Raw genomic sequence first — 23,371 nt, forward strand, 5'->3', positions numbered from 1 at the left:
GGGTGGGGCAAAAAGGGTGGACACTGTTTTGATAGCAATAATGTTCATTAATTATGTTTATTTTATATATATATATATATATATATATATATATATATATATATATATATATATATATATATATATATATATATATATATATTAGGGGTGTGACGAGATCTCGTGGCATGAGATCTCACGAGATTAAAACAGACGATATTTCTCGTCAGGCTTAAACCTGTCTCACGGGGCAAAAAACTGTTAAGTGTGGACTTTTTAAGAGGGATCTGGCAACCCAGTAGCGATAGCGATAGAGTATGATGGCTGAGCAGTGAGAGCAGCTCTCAGCAGAAGAGGAAAATTCGGGCATTCGCATAAAAGATGCTTCTGCTACTTTTAAGTTGTATGTCTGGCTGCATTTTGGCTCCAGTGGAAACAATAAACGGTAAGAGTGACCAACAAGACACAAACCATATGTAAATACTGTAAGTAAATCCTACATGTGACTGTTTCATAGGAAGGTGTACTAATCCCTTAGCTCTGTACTGTATTTAAAAACATGTTCTGTCTCTGTTTGCACTTCAAGCATAGGCTTAATATGACTGGTTATGGTTATGCATAGTTAAATTACAAGAGATTTAGGAGAAAAAACACAAACCCTAGGCTTAATATGACTGGTTGTGGTTTGCACTTATTGTTTGCACTATATAAGACCTAGAAAAGTTTTATTTTTATTTTTTATCTTATTTTTATTTCTTATAGAATCAATGTGTGAGAGAAAACAGTCTCTTAAGTTTGCATTATACGATTTTGTCAAATAAAACTGTAGTTTTCAAGGCATTTTTCATTTTTGACGTTTTCTTTAAAATTTTATTTTTAAATCTCGTCTCATTCTCGTGAACCCAATATCGTGTCTCGTCTCGTGATATTAGTGTCTCGTCACACCCCTAATATATATATATATATATATATATATATATATATATATATATATATATATATATATATATATATATATATATATATATATATATATATATATATTTGATATTTTTGTTTATATTCTTTGTCCTGGGCATAGCCTGCCCATCGTTCCTTCTCCCGTGTATGCTCTCTTCTCACCTCTTTTAGATCTCTTCTCCCAATGCAGTAAGCAGACGTAGAATTAAAAGCCAATATCACAGTCCATTTCACCAGCCGCTGCTCACCAGCCTTCTGCTGCTAGAGATGGAACCACACATCACTCTGTCTCTCACACTCACACACACACACACACACACACACACTTTTGCACTCTCATTCTCCTTCTCGGTCAATCTTTCCTCCACTCTCTACCTCCACACCTCATGTCTTGCTCACCCAGCCTCCCACCCACTCCCACCCACACTCCCTCTCTCCTTCCCACTGATTCTCAGTCAGTCACTCATTCAAAGCAGTAAATGGTGACGTCAAAACAGCAAAGATCCACAGCTATGTGCTCGCTCTTGTCCCTCCACACTCCTTCATCACACTCAAACACTTACAGCAAAAAGTGAGTGAGTGCCCACCAGCCTTCTGTGTTGTCATTAGTCATCTGTGTATGTGGTAGTATAGGGCCACAGTGTCAACTTTTGACCAATGTTCTTGTTTCTTTTGGTCCAAATCCATTCTGCTGCAGTCACAAACAAGATCTCAACCCCAGAGTATTAACTTTTCAGGAGAAAAACAAAGTTGCCGTGTCAAAGATGTCATTTCTAGTGGTCCATTCAATGTGAACAATGCACACAATGTAAATGTCTTCACAATGTCGACTCCAAATGAGCTAAATATCAGCTCCTTCCACATTCAAAGGACAATGTTCTGGACATTTAATGGGCATTTAAATCCCACGTTCAGCTGTTTCTATCGTTTGAACCAATAGTAAAAGCTAAAAACAGGAGCAAATACTAATCGAAGACTAATGGAAAAATCTAAAAAATAATCGGTAGATTAATCGACTACAATAACTAAAATAATTATTAGTTGCAGCCCCAATGTAAATGAGAGTCCAGAATAACAGACAACCCTCCAAGTTATTGATTTTGCCACTTTATTGAAGCATTTTTCATCCATAACTAACCATCCAAGGTTAGAACTCATCAATGCCCTTATAGGTGAAATAAATCCAATCCTCACAACAATGTTTCAACATCTACTGTACATCTAAGTAATATCAGAGGAGTAGAAGATGATACTGCAGCAAATATGTACAAACTTATTATTAATTACTAATTTATTAAAGAAAAACAAACTTTGATACAAATCAATGAAGCTGTGGAGCATATTTTAGCTCTAAAGTTTCATGTCACTCCTATAAAGCAGCCATTGAAGTGTTCCTAAACCTTAGTATTGTTTTCTAATGCATGTTAAATACAGTTTAGGTCACATGATTAAAGTGGCATTTGTAGCAATTTCTGTTAAAATAACAGCTTTAGAATTATGTTGATGATCCACTGACTAATTCAGAATGCTGATTAATGAATTCTGTAACTTTGGTGGAGTAGGACAATTCTTACAAGAATTCTGCAACCCTGCATAACCCCAGTAATATTTCTGGAAAATTCTGTAATGTGACTCTACTGGCACAGTCCACATGATCCACCAGATTATTATCTTTTATGAGTTCAGAAATGCTTGTAAGAATGTCCGCCTTTACGGGCATCTTAAATAACTTAATCTTAAACATCCATACTCCTCTATATGTAAATATGCCTATATAATATTTTTTGCTCTTTGTGTTTTTGAGACTTGCCAGTGCTGTGCATCCACAATTCACACTGTGAGGTCACACTGCCTTTTTCTTCTTGCTTAGACAGCATTAATTAATCTTTCTTTTATGATTGAGCCAAAAAGACAAGAGTAAAGGGATGTAAGACTAATGACTGATCTTATCAAACTGGGCTGCTTATTACTTTTAGTACTTTTATGTAGACTTGAAGTTAAAATTGTCATGGTTTTCTCCAGGATTATGACATAAACAGGTTAAAACTATCAGTTTTAACAAACCCTGGGGCACATAAGTCTTGCCACCCACAGCCAACAGGTAAAGCCAATCCATTCACTGTAAGACGTCCATAACAGCAAATCATGCCCAAATATAAGAACAGAGCTAATAACAAAAATAATGCCAAATCTATACCTAGTTCAAGACATTACATCCTATCAAATACGCAATGACCTCATACCCTACAATGGGAAAAGAATGAGAGTGACCTGGAAAAAAAAACAAAGGCAAAATACAGGGTAGAGGAATGGTAAATCAGCTGGAAAGGAAACATGCTCCAAATTATTTATTCATATATCCTCCATGACTAAAGGAAGACACGCATGCAGCAGAATCACAAAACTGTTTTTGTTTCTTTGTAATCATTTATTTTTAATGCTCATCTGTATCAAAACTTAATTCAAATGTGTCGTCAGCAGTGCACTGGTTATGCAGCATATAATCTCTATATGCGTGTGTGTGTTCATGTGCATGGGCTCTATCGCTCTAACGCTGCAGGTTCTACATTAAAATTTGGCAGTAATACAGTTCCTTTAGCATGTGGCTAGCATGCAAGAAGTGATGAGAGGGAGGGTGAATGATCAAGGATGACATGCTGCCAGCTCCAACAGAGAGCATTCAAACAGCCTCTCTCAATTTCTGGACACAGCATGTGTCCTTTGGAGCACTATGCTAATGTTCTGACAATTCAACAGTGTATCACAATATTGGTTAGAAATTATTATGGTGCAATATTAAGTAATATACCACATAATCGTCAAACAAATTGATGTAAAAATTAGTTGCACCCAGAAGGAAGTATTAGATGGCATGTTATTTGGAAGGAAGATAAAGGTCACCAGAAATAACATATGATTTTAAAACTTTACTGATATGAGCAACTCTTGGAGCCCTGTGCAAAGCAAGGTGTGATGCTCATTGCAATAATCTACCCCAGCAACAGTCTATTCCCCATTGCTGCTATAGCAAACAAACACGGACATGGCTTAAAATCAAGCTGCACAGTGCACGGTTGACACCTCGCCTATAGATCTCTAAAATAGGGCCCTTTGTCATATCTATTAAGCTACATGTACAAAAGTAAAGTGTAACAAATGTGTAACACAATTCAACAGACATCTCGGCATAGAGTCTTAGAGGTTCCTAATGGTTTTCTGTAATAAACTATTCCATGCAGCTTAAATATTTCACACAGATCCTAAAGACAGGGTTGGAGGGTAATAGCACATCTAAAAGCATCCCACATATTCTCGATTTGGGATAGGTCTGGTAATGCGCCTGGCCATGGCATAGCATCTATGCCTTCAAAGCAAGCCCTCTAGATGCCAGCAGTATGCCACTAGAATTTGTATTCAGAAAAGCAGGACTCACTGAAAATGACTTGCCACTTTACCACCAAGTTTTATTACATGCAGTTAATTCCTTTAGGACTTCTTTTTGACTAAGTATGTATATTAGCAATAACAAATGAAAAATGCACAGCCTAAAGCAAATTACAAAAAAAAACAAAACAAAAAAAAACAGCCAAATTCTCATGATCTAAAATAGATGACCATCAGTTCAGTCATTTCCAGTCTACACTTGTTTCCCCTGCTTGGCCTTCTCAAGCAATACCCAAAAACAGCAATTCATCAGATTGTCAATAATTCTTCCTTAATCTCTGAAAGTAAACTTCTGTTACTTTGTGGGTGGCCATGGCTTTCAGCACTCTCGGATTGAGCTTAAAAAGTTTAAAAAGAAAACCGTCTACTGCCACCACACAGGAAGACATCTAAATAAACGAGAGAAAGAGATGGAAAAAAGTCAGGCAGAGGTTTGAACTGAAAAATGGACTGAAAAGGTCAAGGACTCTTTATATATCAAAACCTGTCTTCTACAGACAGGTGAACAGGAAAAAAAACCTTTTCAGAACTGTCCCCCTCTTCCATTTAGTGTGCCACTTTGATTCCATTAAGTATTTAATTGCCATCAATGGAGGGAGCTATGATAATTACATAATTGGGCTGATGGACCTCACCAACAAACCTCTTGTGCATATGCTGATTGATGCATTCCAAATCACCACACCTGAAACAGTCTGGAGCCCCAACAATTCTGTTAAATTTCCTTTTTTTATATCAACTGCAATGTTAACATAGCTGGTCATTATTTGGCAAGTTCTTCAGCAGTTGTCAATCACATCAAAAGACTGCTATAAATCCTGTTCATCCTGATCATCAGGCAGTCTAAAAGTCTAAAAGAAGATATTCTTAAACAGTATTTAAAAATCTGGAACATTTGGGTTAAAATAAGATACGTTATCCCTTTAGTAAAGCACTATGCCATTTATACGAACATCATGGTTCATATATACAAACCTAGAATAAATCTCCTAAATCATCTCTTTACTTCAATCATGCACCAACAAAAAGAAAGAGAAAGTCCATTTATCATTATCTAGTTAGCTAGCCCCGTCTGCTGCACCAAATCAATGCTCAGTTTCATACACTGGCAGTCAAAAATAATTGCTAAAATGCTTCTTGTAATGACCTATAGTAATTTGATTTTTCTGCTCCACACATTTCCCAATACAGTTCAACAAATAGAGCTGCAAGAAACAGATATTCCCTCTCCCCCTCAGACCTTTCAGTGTATCTGGTTAAGAGCATTCAAGGCACATCTGTTAAATATCAGTCTGTCTTTTGTTGATCTGTTACCTAGGCTTTTTTTTTTTTTATCACCTCTGTTCCAATGCAGGGTTAAATGGTTACTAAGACTGTTCCATACTGTTCCACACTAGTGTGGACCTGTGAGACCAGGTACAGTTTTTTTTTTTTCCAAGTTCCTGCCCTGATGTCACACAGTTAAAAAGTTAGCATGCTACAGAGCAACAGAGTAAACCACATACATTAAATAAAAAAGACTGATGTTTTGTATTGTTTTAAATTGTCTTTTTGTATAGTTTCTAGAGTATAATTTTAGGCTAATGCCTAACAAAGGCAGCAAAAAGAGCTTGTGTGTCTTCCACAGAGCAAGACACAGTTTTATTTTTCTTTAATAAAAACCCTGGATCTTGTAGCACAAAGGTTAATGGCCCCAAGGACAGTTAGTTAACCATGCTGAGAAAACCAGGATCAACCCAGTTGGTACATGCTCCATGCAAAAACCATGACTGTGTGGGAAAGCTATCCGAAAGAAAACCCATCATGTTTTGAATCATTTGGCAATGATCAATGGAAATCAATGGAAAAGAGGCCATTGTCTCTCTCTTAATTTCCTTCAGTTACATGATTTTAAGGGCATGTAGAAATGCAACGTATCCCAATTAATAACAATTACTTATTTATTTCTTACTGATGTTACCAATGTGGTCAATTTGCTATTAAAGCACTTCCCACAAGTTCTCAGTGGGATTTAAGTCTAGTACTTGGGTTGCCCATGATACCATTTGAATTTTTTACTCCTCAACAACTCCATCACCTGAGCAGTGCAGCATCTTGCAAGTTATGTTTAATGGTTTTTCACCAACAAAGTGGCATGCATATCCTTTTAAACACATCCAAAACACTTACTGAACATCCTGAACATCCGTGTGAAGCACATCTGATGCACATGTTTTTTTGGACCAACAAGCGTACAACAATCAACTATATCTTTATGGTAATATCATTTGCCATATGTCCTGTAGACCCTCCTAATGACACCAAAAAAAGCTCTGACCTGTCGAGATGGGAAATGCACAAGTATATTGTGCTTCAGTAGCTTTTCTGTGGGATCGGTTCAGATGGGCTAGTCTTCACCTCCTATGCTCATTAATTAGTCTTGGGCATCAGTTCAGTGGTCATCCTTTTTTGGGACACTTTTGGAAGGTACTGACCACAGCACACCTGCTCTTTGAATGTAAACTAACCTAGTCATCTAAATATTACAATCTGACCCTTGTCAGAGACCCTCTTAAAACAAATCAACTTTAACTCACTGTCAGTTATGTTTATAGCATAGCTTCTCCTGTTGGTAGTTTTAAATGTTATGGCTGACTGGTTTATATTCTTCCTTATAATAGTAGGATTTATTAATATTGCTTCTCTTCTGATGTTACTAAACAGTTTGTATTGGAACTGCATTCATTATGCATTGAGGTTTAACATTAACCCCCAACTTTTCCGTTAACCTCAAAGGCAAGAGAAATGCAGGCCTTTGTTTCAGATCCCTTCGATCTGAGGGATGTGTGTAAAGGTTAAAAAATAAATAGTTTAAAAGCCTTCTGTTTTAGAGAATAATCAAAGAAGTGTAATTATACAAAGCAGCATGTGGTAATCAGCTAGTGTACACATAGGGGATTCCACCATTCCTATGACCTTGTATTCCGCAGTTCCCAGATACAGCAAGAGGTTGTTTACTAATCCAGTTTGAGGTGGTAATAGAGTTTGTACACACAAACCCAAAGAAATGAAAAACATGCTTATGCTTGCACCTTCCAAGAGTCAAAGCACTAATAAAATAAGCCCGTGTTCACATTACAAGTCTCACAATGTTTAACTGTGTTTGGTTTTTGCCCCAGATGCAGACTGTGATTATCATAATTATCATTCACGAAACGTCCTACATGTATTACTATTCAAAGCACAGAATGATGACCTTATTCTGAGTTTCTGAGTGGTTGGGTTTTGTGCATTATGAAGCACATTTTTGGGCTCGAAAATCTGAGCTCAGAATTTGTTTGTATTATTTGTAAAAAAAAAAAAAAAAAAAAAAAGTAAAGTTTAGATGCCAAATTTGTTGATCTTGGTTGATCAAATGCCAAACTTTAAGGTGATATGATCACAGATGAGCTACATATCTGATATATGAGTACAGTACTCAGTTCTGTTACAGTGACACAAAAACAACTAGATTAAAAGCCACAAAATGGTCATTCATAAGACAAATATAAACACACTTTTTCTATTACTCCAGATTTGACTGGATGCAATGGTTTACTTTGCTTTACATGACAACTTTACCTTGTGCTTCAGTGAACGGCTCAGTTGAGGTGATGGTAATAGGACACGGACTTGACAGGAGCCTTCTTCCTCATTGAAATTTCAGAAAGACGTCTGAGCGGGTGGAAATGACGCGGACAAAAGCAAATTAGCCAGTGATGGGACATGTAGCGAGTGACAACAGCAGCCAGCCATTTCCAATTTCACACACTGCACACACACCCCATCTCAAGCTATTTCAACCTTCATCAACACCCACCCACCCACACATTACTGCTTCACACTAGCTTTCAAAGATGCCTTTATATTTTCTTGTTTACCTGCAGCTTCCCCAAACCCCACTGATCTCTCTCAAATCTGAGAGTGATGTAAATGTGTGAAAGGCAGCGATATGTTGTATTCCCACTAGATAACCCCAAATGATCGCTGTGTACCAACTGCGCAATGCAGTCTGTAAGTTTTGGGATTGAGAGCCATCTCTGGTGAGAATGGGTAATTGCACAGAGCAGGAGGAAGAAACATTGTAAACTGGGTGGGTGTGATGCCGTCTCCTTTCAGAGCCGATGAATCCGATTCCAGGTTATGTTCAGTCAAAGATAGAGAGAGCGCACTCAGTCAGAAACTTCACTCCTTCGTTTCTTTGTTTTTACTATGGGTGAATGAGCTACTGAGCTCTGAGTTTCCCCTTCTGAAGTCTCCATTGCTCCACCAGCCACTTGCAATCAGTAAAACTGAGCTGGATTGTCTTTTAGAGACTGTACATGTAATGCAAGTATGTAAAGACGCGTGACGTCGCCAGAAGAACTCCCGCGAAAAGCGACCAGACACCCCAGTTTTTAGAATAAATATATTAGGCTTAGCACGAATGGCCGTTGCAGCACACTGGTACCATTAAACACAATATTTTATCCCTTCTCCACTCAGAAATGCTTCTGCCTTAAATTTAGAAACAAAATAATATGGACTGTCACTTTAAATATTGATTACCATGGGTATCCAGCTTCTGCAAAAGAAGCACTCTGATACATACTTGGTCTGGGAGAAGGGGGTGAATCTAACAAAAGAGTAGACATTTGGCTCTGCTTCTGGTCCCCATGACACAGACACTGGTTGCAATTTACAACTTAGTAGACAATTTCGTCTTCTTTCGAATGGAAGGGAATGGAAACACAGCTACATTTATGTAGCTAAACATTGCAGTTACATTACTATGTGCTAGCAAAGCTACTCAGGTCAACAGCCAATCATAGTATATCGTCAGCTATAGACTGAATTATATCACTGGGGTAAACTGTGTCTTGTTTTACCAGAGAGCTACAGTTTTCTCTGGGGACAAATTTCAGCAACAATGTAATTGTGACGCATGGTAAAGCTCTACATTTGGAAGAAACGTGGCAAAACAATGTGCTCTGATCTGCAGCGTGCAGATGGAGGGAGCCTGCAATTCCCTCTCTGCGTTTGTCCTTCAGCTAGAGCCGAGGACAGCCCGTTTCCCGCTCGCTCACTGCGGCTGATAAACGGAGTGAGCAAAGCGGGGCCGACTTCAATCAGGTAATTAAACTCGGGGATGGAGAGAGAGAGCCGGGGGCTGCGGGGGCGATGAAGGGCTTTGGGTGGCCACACTGAGCCACAGCACAGGAGAGAAGCCTGGGGAGGGGATGAATGGGGTAGTCCCTGTGTCCCTGAATCCATGCTGGAAGTCTCTGGAGAGCTGATGAAGCATCATTCTGCACATTGGACAGAGACCAGCAAGAGAGCAAGAGAATGTACATGGGGAGTAATGGCTTAGATAAGCTCAAGAATTAAATGGAAGTAAAACGAGAGAGAACACAGAGAGATAGGCTGGCAAAAAAAAATCAAATTTACCACAAATATAGACAACCATGACATGACCAGAGGTCCGATTCTGTACTTCTGCACTGAAGATACAAGGCTAATGTCGTCTAATGTTGATTATAAGTTGATCCATGATTTTAACATAGGACTGCTTTTTTGCATCACCATGCGAAAAGCCATGCATTACCATTAGCCAAGTATGCTTCTGTGTTTGTCATACAACCCCAATTCCAATGAAGCTGTGACTTTGTGCAAAACAAATAAAAACAGAATGATGATTTGAAAATATTTAATGTTCAAACTGATCAGCCTTATTCATATTTGCCAATATTTACTCATTTTGAATATGATGCTGCAACACGTTCCAAAGTATTTGTGAAAGGGGCATGTTTTCAACCGTGTAACATCACCTTTCCTTTTAAACAAGTGTTTGGAAACTAAGGACAGTAATCGTAGGTGAAACTCTTCCCCATTCTTGCTTGATGTACAACTTCAGTTGCTCACTAGTCCGGGGTCTCCGTCGTCATTAAGAAATGTTGCACTTAAACTCTTAAGACTATTTTCTTGCGCAGTTGTTCACAAAGTGGCGGTTCACCCATCCTTGCTTGTGAATGGCTGAGCCTTTCAGGGATGCTGCCTGTATACCCACTTCTGACACTTCCAATTAACCTGTTCACCTGTGGAATGTACTAAACAGGTGTTTTTTGAGCGTTCTTTTGTTGCCCCTGTATTTCTGTTTTTATTTTGTACATTAAGTAGCTACATCATACATTAAAGAGCATACTCTATATAAAAACAAACTAAAAAGCTTTAGTTCAAATTGAATTTTCTACTTTAGTTACTATGCACTAGGAGTAGGAATGAACAACATTAGACTTATTATCAGCACATAACTATTTTTTATAAATAAATAAACAAATAAATAAATAAGTGAAGGGCATCAAATGATTACATGAAAAGCTTTAACCAATACTTGAGAAGTGCAGAATGTTTATGCAAGGCTGAAACACGGAACCAAAATGTTGATATTAGTTTATATCAGTATTTCTGAATGCATCATCAAGCTTAGACTTTCTTTTCTTATAATTAGTAGAAGCCATGTAAAAATAGACTTTATACAGTTTATATAGCATCTGTCCCAATGCTTTTCTGTTTTATAGATGTAGATTCTATAGCTATCAGTATTTATTTATAGCTAAAAGCAATAGAGGTGCCCATCCTGAGGCTTTTCTTACAGTAATTACTTGTGGTTTAGATGAAGGAACATAAAGTGGCTATCAGTGGCTATACTATACATGAGAGACTCGCCAATTCTCTTATCTGTTTTTTTGCTGGTCAGGGTTTCTGGAGCCTTTTTAACACAGAATCATTGGGTGCAGACCAGAAAGGCCCTCTAGGAAAGGGTGCCAGTCCACTGCAGGGTACCACACAAACTCATTCTTTCATATATTCATACCTAGGACCAATTTAACACAGCCAGTTCATGTACCATGTGCAGTTGTGAAAGGAAACTGAGCTCTGAAAGGAAATCTGCATGAAAATACTGAGAACATCTAATTTCCTAACAGACAGTGAGTGGAGCAAGGTTCGAACACCCAACCCTAGACCCCTAAACTGAGCAGCACACACACATTTCCTGCAGTGCCAAATCTGACTCTGTAGGATTGCTTTGTATTGTGCAGCTGACCACATTTACCATAAGCTGTTTTTTACCGCACTCTTTAAAGAAGCTTCTCCTGCACTGAGCCAGGTTATGGTTTGGTATGTAACCCTCTCCTTTGCTCACAAAGAGACATGTATAGAGAAAGAGAGGGAGAGAGAGTGTATCCTGATTGTCCCTCTGTATTTAATCTCTAATAATGCACCTGCATCCATTAACAGGATATGGATCACAGGGTTTTCTATCGATTGCACACCCCTGCTGCTCTCGCTTCAGAGCAACGGTACACAGGAAACACTGAAGCATTGCCTTTTATAAGAGCTACACCTCATCCATTCCAACACACTCTCTCTTTCCCCTTCTATATGGAACACACACTCAGGAACGACACTCGAATTCATTGCACCTGCATTTCGCCAAGTTGTTCATCCTGAAATACTTAGTCTAAGACTCCCTTGACAGTGTTGCACTCAGCTTACTCTCCTAGTGGCCCCAGTTTATGGTAATGTAACGTCATTCGTGGGACAGAACAGGTATTGGAGGCAGAGTTCTCTGTGTTCTCTATATGCCTCTGCTGTCTAACCTTGTCTCACACAGCACTGCCGCTGTCAGCTGGAAAACTTCAACAGCAGAAATAATGATCACCTTTTCATTCAGTGTATTCCCAATACATGATAAAGTATGCTACTGTTCCATGGGCTGTCTGTCAGTCAAAGCATGCGAGAACTGGTCCATCCCTAATCTTCGGTCAGCCTTGAACAAAACGATTTTCTCCAACATCGAGTGAAAAATGATCCAACGGGATGCCAGTTAATTAGCAGTTATGGGAATTACAGCCATGGATTTACAAAAAAAAAAAGAAACAAATGCACTCACCAATCATTCGTCTCCCATACACTGGCTACTTCATGATGTTCACCTACCTCAAGTCAGTGTGTCACTGACCTTACACTCTATCATTGAACAGTTTCTGACCATAGCAACACTAGCCATTATATTTGTTTGGATAGAAAACCATAACAAACTTGATAAATTAACCAGCTGCTAGCAGTTTTATGAGAGGCCAGGCACTTATACCTGATGTACAGGTTACAATCTCTAACTGCACTCCAGCAAAGGCAAAGGAAGAAATGCCATGTGATATCACCATCAGTAAACTACGTGCATACATTTTTGGCACTGGACTGATGTTTAGATTTTACCAATATGTTTATCTTATAATCTGATTACACATTTGCCGTAAGTATTTTTTTTTTTTAAGAAACACTAAATTACTGCACTAAAATACCAGCATTCTGCTAGATTTCCTGTTTTTTTGGCAACTCTAGGAGGAGCACACAAACTGACTAATTCTGTTACTTTAGTTAATATCTGACAATTTCCAATGTTTCTATTAGGGGTGTTATGTCAGTGTACTCATATCAAAGCATTACAATGCATGGGCCAATACATGCATATTAGTAAATAAGGTGTAAATAAGTGTGCACTGTATTAAAACTGTTGTGCTTAAAAGTGGCAGTCCATATTATTTAGTTTCTAAACTAAAAGCAGAAGCATTTCTGAGTGGAGAAGGGATAAAATATTGTGTTTAATGGTCTCAGTGCGCTGCAACGACTGTCCCTGCTAAGCCTGATATATTCATTCTAAAAACTGGGGTGTCGGGTCACTTTCCGCATTTTAATGTACTTAGATTACATGTACAGCCTCTAAAAGAAGATCCGGCTCAGTTTTACTGAACGCAAGCGGCTGGTGGAGCAATTGGAGACTTCAGCAAAGGAAACTCAGAGCTAAGCAGCTCATTCTCTCATAGTAAAGACAAAGAAACGAAAGGAGTAAAGGTTCTGTCTGAGTGCGCTCTCTCTCTGTCTTTAACTAAACATAACCTGGAATCGGATTCATCCACTCTGAAAGGAGACCGCATCACACCTGCCGAGTTTAAAATGATTTTTCCGCATGCTCGGTGCAATTACCCATTCTCACCAGAGAGGGCCCTAAATCCCCCAAATCCCAAAACTTACAAACATCAGCTTTAAGGAGTATGGCTTTGATAAATGTACTCTTATTTCCCTCCTCCAACCCTTTCTCCAAACTTTTGCCCTTGTCTCTTTTCCTCTAATTGTTGCATGCAGAGAGAGTGATTCATATGCTTGTTTTATCTCTATTCTTCATCTCTGTTTTCACATTTTGATTGGAAACCACCAATAGTCTGACTTTGACATCTTTTAACACCTCAAATTATGGTGGATTAAATGAGAAATGTGTTAGCGTTTTTGTGACTGTATAGGTATGGATAGGTATATCATTTTTTTTTTAACCATGGCATCCAAAACAACAATGCGAACCAACCCCCTTCTAATTTATTTAATTTTAATCAAAATATGTACTTGTTTACTTGTATAATATTGCTAACAACAACATAATGATTATATGAGCAGCGCATTTTTCATGTATATGTAATAGAATGGCCAGTTAGCAACTAAAGCAGCTCCATCATCTCATTAATGTACTTAGAAAGCATTTAGCACATGCCAAATTTTAATAGATAAATGACATCCAAATCTGCCTCATTAAAACTTTAAGGTCATTTTATTTCAGAAGTGAAACATGAGACGTTGTTGGACTAGTAATTCACAGTTCTTCCGTTTGGTCTCTCACAAACCACGTCTTCCTGCATATCTTGCCCCAGTTAAGTATTAATCAGTTCAGTTGTGAAAAGGGTTACACTTCACCATGACCTTGGGCAAACACATACACACACCCACACAGTAATCAGCCTTGTAGGAAATGGTGTCATTACTTAGCAGTTATCTCTGTGTGCACTCTCTTCCCTCTGGTAACACTTCATCTCTGTCTGTCCTCTCGTCCGTTCACTGTGCCACTGAGGCTGTTCCGAGGCTCTGGAACTGTGGGGTTACTGCCAGTGAGCTCCTGTAAACACTCCGGGCTGAGAGTGGGCTTACGTAATGCAATCTGTCTCTGCTTGTAGTCAGAGAACAGGATGCTGAAACACAGCAGTGGCTATAATGCTACACAATGAAGCTGGGTTTACGATACTTGACTTTTCTTAATGCAGAACAAGCAGTGGAATTAATACACAAGCATACTATCAGCAATGGAACCATACATACTGCAGAGACAAACATCAGCAGCCCAACTTCCAACTTCCATGTTGGCCCCACATATGGGGGTCTCATAAGGATCAGTGATAAAACCAGGAGAAATTAAACATGGGTCCATTCTGGCCTATACACAGTAGATGGGCCTAGATGCGACACACGTGACACTGTAGATGGGTTTTCACTATGGATTGGGAAGTCCCGTCTGGAACTCACCTAGTCTACATTTTACCCATGTAAGCCAGACATGAGAACGTCAGCTAGTATAAAACACTATGTCACTGTGGTCAAACCAGGGACAGACCCTCTTAGATACCAAACACACAATTTATTGATAAAGGGGCTAGGCTTGTGGGATAGTTAGGGACTGACAGGGTCAGTAACAGCAAGGCAGCAAAAGTAAACAACATACCAGTACGTGATAAGCAAACAGGGTCACACACGGGTAATCCAGCAGCAAAAAGAGCAAGGCAAAAGACTAGTCAAAATGCGAAAAGAGTTCAGCAATGGTAAACAATACAGAAAAGCAGTACAGAGGGCAGGGCAAGAATCGGTAGTGGAAAAAAAAAAAAAGAGTAAAGTAATGTAAAAACTAAGTAATCGCGTTGTAAAAGAGTTTACTAACTATATTTAATACCCAGCGATGAACAGAAGGACCAGAAGAAACAGAGGGGTATTTTTACAACACAGACCAGGTGTGGACAATCAGAAGCTAGGGGAGTGGGAAAGCCGTAGCATCACATGATTAGCAGAGTCAGGAAAGTCCAGTATGAGTTCATGCTGGGAATCTGAGTCTTTGTTGTGTGAATCAGATTCCAGAGCAGGCAGACTGACAGCGGCAGGATTGACACACTAACCAACACTTCTAACCATACCTTGACAAATAGTGCCACACAACACACTCAGATACACTATTTTTGAGGGGAAAAATCATATCATGTAACTAGTGTAGAATACTGGATTGCCTGGATGAATGGTGGACCTGGAGTTTGGCAGGATGCCTGCCAACCTATAATATGATCCACACACCATTATGGAAAAAACAAGAATAAAGTGCTAGAAAATGTATATAGCAATTAATACATAAATAAACTTGGGGGGAAACATGACAGGCAAGTGATACTGCAGAAACTATGCAATCTCCTAAACTTGCGAAGCTCACACACTACATTTTGCAGGAAATATAGAGACCTTTACTGATGTTTGCTTTAAAGGTGTCCTAGAATTGAAAACAGAAAATAATGAGAGTGCAGTACAAGGAAGTGAACCTCAAACACTGTTGCACTTAAAATCCCAAATAACCAAAACCTTTAAACTTTTGCAACAGCCTTGTCTCATTTTACTAACCCCCTCAAAATGCAAATAGTGTAATCCATCCAAGCCACTAGAGAAAGACTTTTGAGGCTAAACACAAAAGCTTATTTGGGATCTACTAGTGAGGAATAGTGGACATAGACACGAGCATGAATCCAACGTAATTCTCGGTCCCTGCATTCTAAACACACACACAGCTCTGGAAAAAAAATTAAAGATCACTTAAAAATATTTACTTTCTCTGATTTAACTATTTATAGGTACAGGTTTGAGTAAAATGAACATTGTTGTTTTATTCTATAAACTACTGGTGACATGTCTCCCAAATTCCAAATAAAAATATTGTAATTTAGAAAATGAGAAATGGTCAAATTAACAAAAAAAGATGCAGAGCTGTTAAACCTCAAATAATGCAAAGAAAACAAGTTCATATTTATTTAAAAACAACAATCCTAAAGTTTTATCTAAGGAAGAGTTTAGAATCAATAATTGATAAAATAATTTTTAATTACAGTTTTATGTGTCTTTATGTGTCATGCTGATGTTTACTGATCTTCCACCAAACTGCACAGTGGGTTAAATACACTTAAGCATTTACACCTCTCCAGGTCTCCATCTAAACATTTGAGCAAGGGTGTTGAGCAAAGGTGAAAATTAGACTCATCGGAGAAGAAGACCTTACTCCAGTCCTCTATGGTCCAATTCTTATGATTTTTTTGCAAACCTCTCATTGAAGGTCTTTTTTTTTTTTTATTCCTGCCTCTAAGAGATTGTTTTGAACGGTTCTTTCCATGCACTTCACCACTCATTTGCCATTCTTTCATAGGTGTCTTGATGTCATCCAGCAGTTGCTGACTGACGTTCAAACTGATTGACAGCCAATGTCCAGACCTGAACCCCACTGAAAAACCTCTGGAATATAATCAAGTGTAAGACAGATGATCACAAGCCATCAGACAAAGCTGAACTGCTTGAATTCTTGCTTCAAGAGTGGTCACCCAAAAGCAGTGTGAAAGACTTATGGAGAGCATGCAAAGACGCATGAAAGCGGTGATTAAAAATAAGGGTTATTACATTCTTGTTGTTTATAAATGAATACAAACTTGGTTTTTTTTGGCATTATTTAAGGATTGAAAGCAAAGTTAATTTTTCATTATTTAGACTGTTTCTCATTTTCTGCAAATAAATGCTCCAAATAACAATATTTTTATATGTAACTTAGGAGAAATGTCAGTGGTTTATACAACAAAACCAGAAAGTTCTACCTCTAAATAGTAAAATGAGAGAAACTGATCATTTTAAAGTGGTGTCTTTTTTCCAGAGCTGAACATACACACAGAGATGCACACAGTACTCAGGCCATGTCAAGAGTTAACACAATTAGACATAGGCTAATGGAATCTGGGCCTGCCAGAGATAAATGTGACTTCATTAGCACAAGCCTTGAGAGACTGTCAGAGAAGTTCACTGATGAAGAAATGTGGCTCCCTTCTTTCTCCACAGCACACCCATCCACACGATCAGTCGGTCTGGAACATGTGTCACAGTCTGGCCTTGGGGTATGATCAGAGAGAGTGAGGTAAAGAGAGAAAGAGAAAGAGAGAGAGAGGCTTACCCCAGACACAAAGGCTGTTTTCCATACCTTTCATTACATAAACCAAATTTAAAGTCTCAGGAGATCAACAACAGGCTACTATATTGGATTGAGCGCTCTCTTCCACTTGTTATATTTTCCTCTAAAAACATCAAGAAAAAGTACATGGCACTCACATAATAAAAGAGACGGCATTGCAGGAGACGGAATGCATCAGAAAGCTTTTACCCTCCTGAAGAGAGGTAAACAACCTAGAAAAGCCTGTAAGTTTTCATGCTTACTATATGGACATTCTGCACCACTTTCAGCTTCATACACATTTCTACCAATCATCAAACTAGTAGATTTTAATCAGAACGAGCCCTAACAGGTGATTTGATTCTCTGCTTGGATGCTCAAAAGTGTTACGAGAGTGCTTGTGCATAACCAATACAGCCAGTTTGTGAAGTGAAAGATCTATATCTATATACACACACTTTACTCAGAGAGGCAAATTGGCACCTACATAGATATATAATAACAACATTAGCAATGGTGAAAATAACACATATATGATTTGATCACTCACTTTCTGCTGCCTTTGCAATTCACAATTCAATTATGAATTCCCAATACCTGATCCAATTGAGATTGCAGAAAGAGAAAGACAGCTCTGGTTTGAGTAAATTCAACTAAATAAAATAAAATGCAATAAAATAATGAATAAATGAATTTTATCGATTAGATTGTGAAACCAGTAACTTATGCTTGTTGCTAAACAGCATCACTGTGAAAACACATCACAGCCAGCAGCTCTGTGCCTAGTCTTCAGATAATAGTGTTGTAGGCGCTGCTTCAACAGTTGACAAGCCAAGGCTGTGAGTGTGGATTTGTTGTAGTTACAAATTTGGAAGAAAGATTCTTTCTTGGTTCTTTAACTGAAAGAAATAAAGCTTTGACAACTCAAAGAAATGTATGGGGAAATTGGGCAGACCTGTCAGTTGGATTCCAGGTCTTAGTTTTAGCTGAGTCATTGAGTTGCTATAGTGAAATCTAGTTACCTTGACAATGCAGACAGAATCCATGCTCTAAGCATAATTAGGAAACAGCAGCAGATGCACATATGTTTCTAATCGAAAAACAGCACCTTTCTGCAGTGTTTACACAGTAAACGCTTGCCCTTCTGATGTCTATCCAAACATTGTATCACAATTACAATGTGTGGCCAAAAAAACGCAATGATTTTGAAACCTTACTCAAAAGCTTGTTCTGAACATTGTGAGTGAGTGACAGATGTAATGTGAACATACCACAGCGTAAAAATAGTTGAAAACATTTGAGAAACAAGGTATTAACACAGTATGTCAGCACTAAAACATGACCAAAAAAATAAAAAATAATAAATCACACAAACACACACGCTTATGGATTACTTATAGAAAATCATAGTGCAACTGCACCTCTACAGAAGGAAGGACCTAGTAGAATTAAATCTCTCTTTTTTTATTGTTTGACCTAATTGCTTTTCACATTTCCAATTCAAGGCCTCAGCTCTGCTTCGACCCAACCCATCTGTCTCCAGTTAAATTCACAGACTGAGTGACTGACAGAGAAAGAGTGCAAGAAGACATGCAAAAGAGTGAAAGGGCTTTGCTTTCTTTATCTTTATAACATAAACTTGGCTAAGAACTCTCTTACATGGCACCATTTTAAAACAACAACTAAATACATTTATCTCAGAGTTTGACAACTTAAGAACATGCTGAAGCTGACAAACATGGTGTAGCAGCACTATTGTATCTGATCCAGTTGCACCTGAGCTATGAACCAATGACACTGTCATTGTCAGTGTCACTGCAGTGCTGGGGTTAACCAACCACTTAAAGAATAGCTGCTCTGTGAACTTTCTCAAAATCAGAAAACAGATAGACTACAGTCTGTACTTATAGAGCTACAAAATGCTCCTATATGGTGTACATGCAAACCAATCAGAATATCAGCACCACTGACAGAGGAAGTGAAAATTATCCTTAATCTCACCATGGCTTCTGGACCTGCACAATATAGGGTTTCATCATTGTCAATGCCCACATTATATTTAAATTAATTAATTTAATTGTTGTTATATTTGCCCAATATCATTTATTTTATTTAAATCCTGCATACATGGAATTAATTAAAAATATCACTGACTTCTTTGACTTCCGGTAAAATTCCTGTACTGTTTAATATCGCAATACATTTTACAAGAAAAAAAAATATTGCAAGGTCAGCCTTTTTTTTCCCACAATCATATATCTCTAGTGGCATCTGTTAAGTGATGGGCTATATTAGGGAGTATGCATAAGGATCTGGCCACTTTAACAAAGGTAAATCAATGCAATGGCTAAATTACTAAATAAGAACATATCTAAAATTCTCTTGAGGGTTTATTTTTGGGGGTATGCAGCAGTCAGTACTTACCAGATGTGCTCCAAGAAAGACAACAAGAGAATCAAAGAGAGGATCATAGCACACTGATGTTTTAAAGGAATTATCTGCTGCTAACATTTTGGGAACATATACCATAGAACATCTTTAGAGGTCTTGTGCATTCTAAACCTTAAACAGACCTACTCAATAGTAGGCACCTGGTGCTACTGTTATTGCTGATCAGTGTATGTGCGTGCGTGCCTGCGTGCAGTAACAACTAGAATAGATTTAAGCAATTAATACAGTAAGATAAGCAATTAAATATCAATATGAATTTCATATTACAGTCATTCCTTTAGCCATGGTGGCAGTAATATGGGCTTGGATGATGACACAGACCCATAACCACAGAAGAAGAGGTAGGAATCATCTTTCACAGTACTCCAATATTAACCTTATAGGCTATAACCCTAAACTGGCTCTTTTAAACGGTTCTATACCATCTGTTTTCTATACAGAACCAGGGTTACATCACCCAGAAACACATAAATGAACCTACCCATGCTCTCACATACACACATGTGCATCTAAAAGTAAAACTTTATGTCCTGCAGCATTAAGTGATGGATATGCTGTCAGAGTGACTGATGGTCAGTGTCAAATCACTGAGCAGCACAAGCTATAGCTTCCAGTAAGAGGCACAGACAAGATACAGGACACATGGCTGGAAAACACACACACACACACACACATACACACACCCCAGTTTATATCAAACAGGGTTGGTCTCAAGAGCAAAAGTAGACTATTCCTTAACTGTTTAAAACTGCCCAAAAAAATCTTTTGCACACTTCTATGCTGCTGGGGTCACCAAAGAGACCTTGAATATAAGCAATAAATGTTCCTACCTATGAACTGATGTTAAATTAATCAGGACTTCATTTCTATTTAACCATTCATTATAAAATGTATATGCATTGTAAACAGCAGCTGCTTTCATTATGCAGAGTTTATACAGTGCTGATATAGAAATAACCAATGTATACACCTCATACACAGTCCTTGACATATACACCCCTATATGTATCACAAAATAATAAAAACACACTGCAGCATAGCAGCTTTACAACACTACTAACAACTGTTGAGACAACATTGCTGCAATTTAGAATATGCACACATTTATGTCTATATTAGGGCTTGATTATCTTCCCAGCAGGGCACATCTCAGCCTCCAGTTCACTTTCTACCAAAGTAGAATTTTACCCATACACACACACACACACACACACACACACACACTTACTTCACACCATGTCATTACAACACACCAAAGACACCTCTAAAAGAAGTAAAAAGCCCCTACCTCTGCTCCTTCTATCTATTCAGGCTCCGCTGCTGGATATACTCTTCCTGTCGCAGAGTCCTCCTCTTTTAACACACCTGTCCTCTTGTTCCCGGATCTCCTCTTCTGAAAAAACGAAGCGTTCTTTAGTTCAGGAGGACCCTCCGGACTGTCAAACAGAGCGTGTGGCTCCGTGGGTGTGGATATCCCAGCAGCAGATAGGAATCCTCTCTCCAGCAGCAGCAGCAGCAAGAACAGCAGCAGCAGCAGCAGCAGCCTGGCTGACTCAACAGCTCTACGAGGGTGACTACAGGACTACAGAGGCAACAGCAGAGTCAGGCTCAAACACACACATCCAATCTCTCTACATACACACATCGTCTCAGCACACACACACCAGGCCCTATCGCCACTATCCCTACTCATCACTACCTTATTCCTTAGAATAGCTGCACCCCGCTCTTCTATTCTTCACTTTCACATACCTCCTATGCCTGTGTTTTCTCTCCATCCATCACCGTCCACGATGTTTAAGCAGGAGCACTCGAAAGTCCCAAGATGACGCCGAGGGGTGAGATGTGTCTTGGTCCTATAAAATCATGAGGAGAGGAAAGGAAACACTCTGTATACGATTTCTCACCATGTTTTTCTGATTAGTATATCATTTGACAAAACGTTTTTTGTGTGAAAATTAGGGCGGTGAAGAAGAGTCCATTATTTAATTTAATTTCATTTGTAACAGAACTGCAATACACAAAGTGCTGGGAGCAGAAACGCAATGAAAGATGCGTAAATGGCTCACTCTCACAGTTTATACTAAACTTAGTTTGTCTCCAAAAGTGCCCAAACACAACAGAATACACATTTCACACTAAAGATCAGTACTTTTCATGTTTAAACAACATCTAGACATTTAAATGTCTTTCAAATTTTATGTTCTGCTGTTTCTATCATTTTTAGCGATAGAGAACATGTCAAAAATAATCGATGACTAATGGACTAATTGAAAAAATAATCTTCAAATTAGTCAACTACAAAAATAATCATTAGTTGCTGACCTAATTAAAATATGTTTGCGTATTGACAAATACAAATTATGCTCACATGCTGTATGTTACAATAAATAAAATTGATGATTGTTACTGTCCTTGATTTTCTTAAGCACCTCCAGCAGACCACTCTGGACCATGGAACCCTGCAGAAATAAAAAAGATCAAATGTTGATCTAATCACAGAGCAAAGTTGTTTCATGCAAAAACACAGAAAGTATAGAAAGAACAAGATTTTTCCCCTTAAAAATAAACTGAAACTGAATTAGCTATTAAGTTTTATTGTAACCATTATTATTCTTTTCATGGAGCTATGACCAAATGTGTTTACTGTTTACACATTGCACTGCGTTTTACAAAGAAAAAAATCTATTTAGAGTTAAATCTGTGCAAATAAAATAACTGTATGTGCAAAACATAGTCAATGATTACTCTGTCTATTGATAATGTACAAATCAGTAGTCAGCTTTGTACAGCCTGTACACCACTCATTTTTGTAGAAGTGATTGTTAAAGCCAGCCAACAAACAGGTTGTTCAGAGACTAATACTGAGAGACAAGCCACAAGGTCAACTTGTGTTTGAATAAATGAGTATTACTGAAAATGCTTTCCATTAGACTTTCTCGAAATAACCATGCACGGCTATGTTTAGGTTATTTTAAAGCAAATTTAAAGGCGGCCTAGATTCGTTTCCTGGCTGGGGTGACCCGGGTCTTTCTGTGGAGTTTGCACGTTCTGCCTTCTGTCTGTGCCATTCATGACCTTGCCTTTTAGTAGCCATTGAAGCTAAACAATTTTTACATCATCAGCAGTAAGCAGAATAATACAATGCTAAATCATTATGGTTAGGGGTGAGCAATAAGCTTTTTTGCGTTAAAAATATTAATGACGATGTGGCAAAGCTTTGTTTTTTTTTTTTTTTGTTGTTGTTGTTTTACTAATTTCAAGAATATACTACAAATTCAGTAAAATAAAAGTTTGTAATTTGTCTATTTAGTACATATCCACTGTAAGCCAGTTCAAACAGCAACATTTTGCTATTCAGTACAAGGTGTATTTCGATACTATAAGCACAGGACAGCTCAGCCACCATGCCAGACATCA

At 38.2% G+C, this 23,371-nt stretch overlaps 1 protein-coding gene across 1 annotated transcript in view; it reads right to left on the minus strand.

Moving 5' to 3' along the window:
• The window catches only part of dab1a (DAB adaptor protein 1a), a 519,346-nt gene extending 496,932 nt beyond the window's left edge, over window positions 1-22,414 (minus strand). The window contains exons 1-3 of the mRNA XM_022665931.2: window positions 22,323-22,414; window positions 21,704-21,807; window positions 21,240-21,533 (exon numbers count right to left, since the gene is read on the minus strand). The gene's annotated coding sequence lies outside the window, so the exon portion shown is untranslated. The remainder of the gene's footprint in view (window positions 1-21,239; window positions 21,534-21,703; window positions 21,808-22,322) is intronic.
• Between the last annotated feature and the right edge of the window lie 957 nt (window positions 22,415-23,371).

This window comes from Astyanax mexicanus, chromosome 1, assembly GCF_023375975.1.
Source record: "Astyanax mexicanus isolate ESR-SI-001 chromosome 1, AstMex3_surface, whole genome shotgun sequence".
In the NCBI taxonomy this organism is placed as follows: domain Eukaryota; kingdom Metazoa; phylum Chordata; class Actinopteri; order Characiformes; family Acestrorhamphidae; genus Astyanax; species Astyanax mexicanus.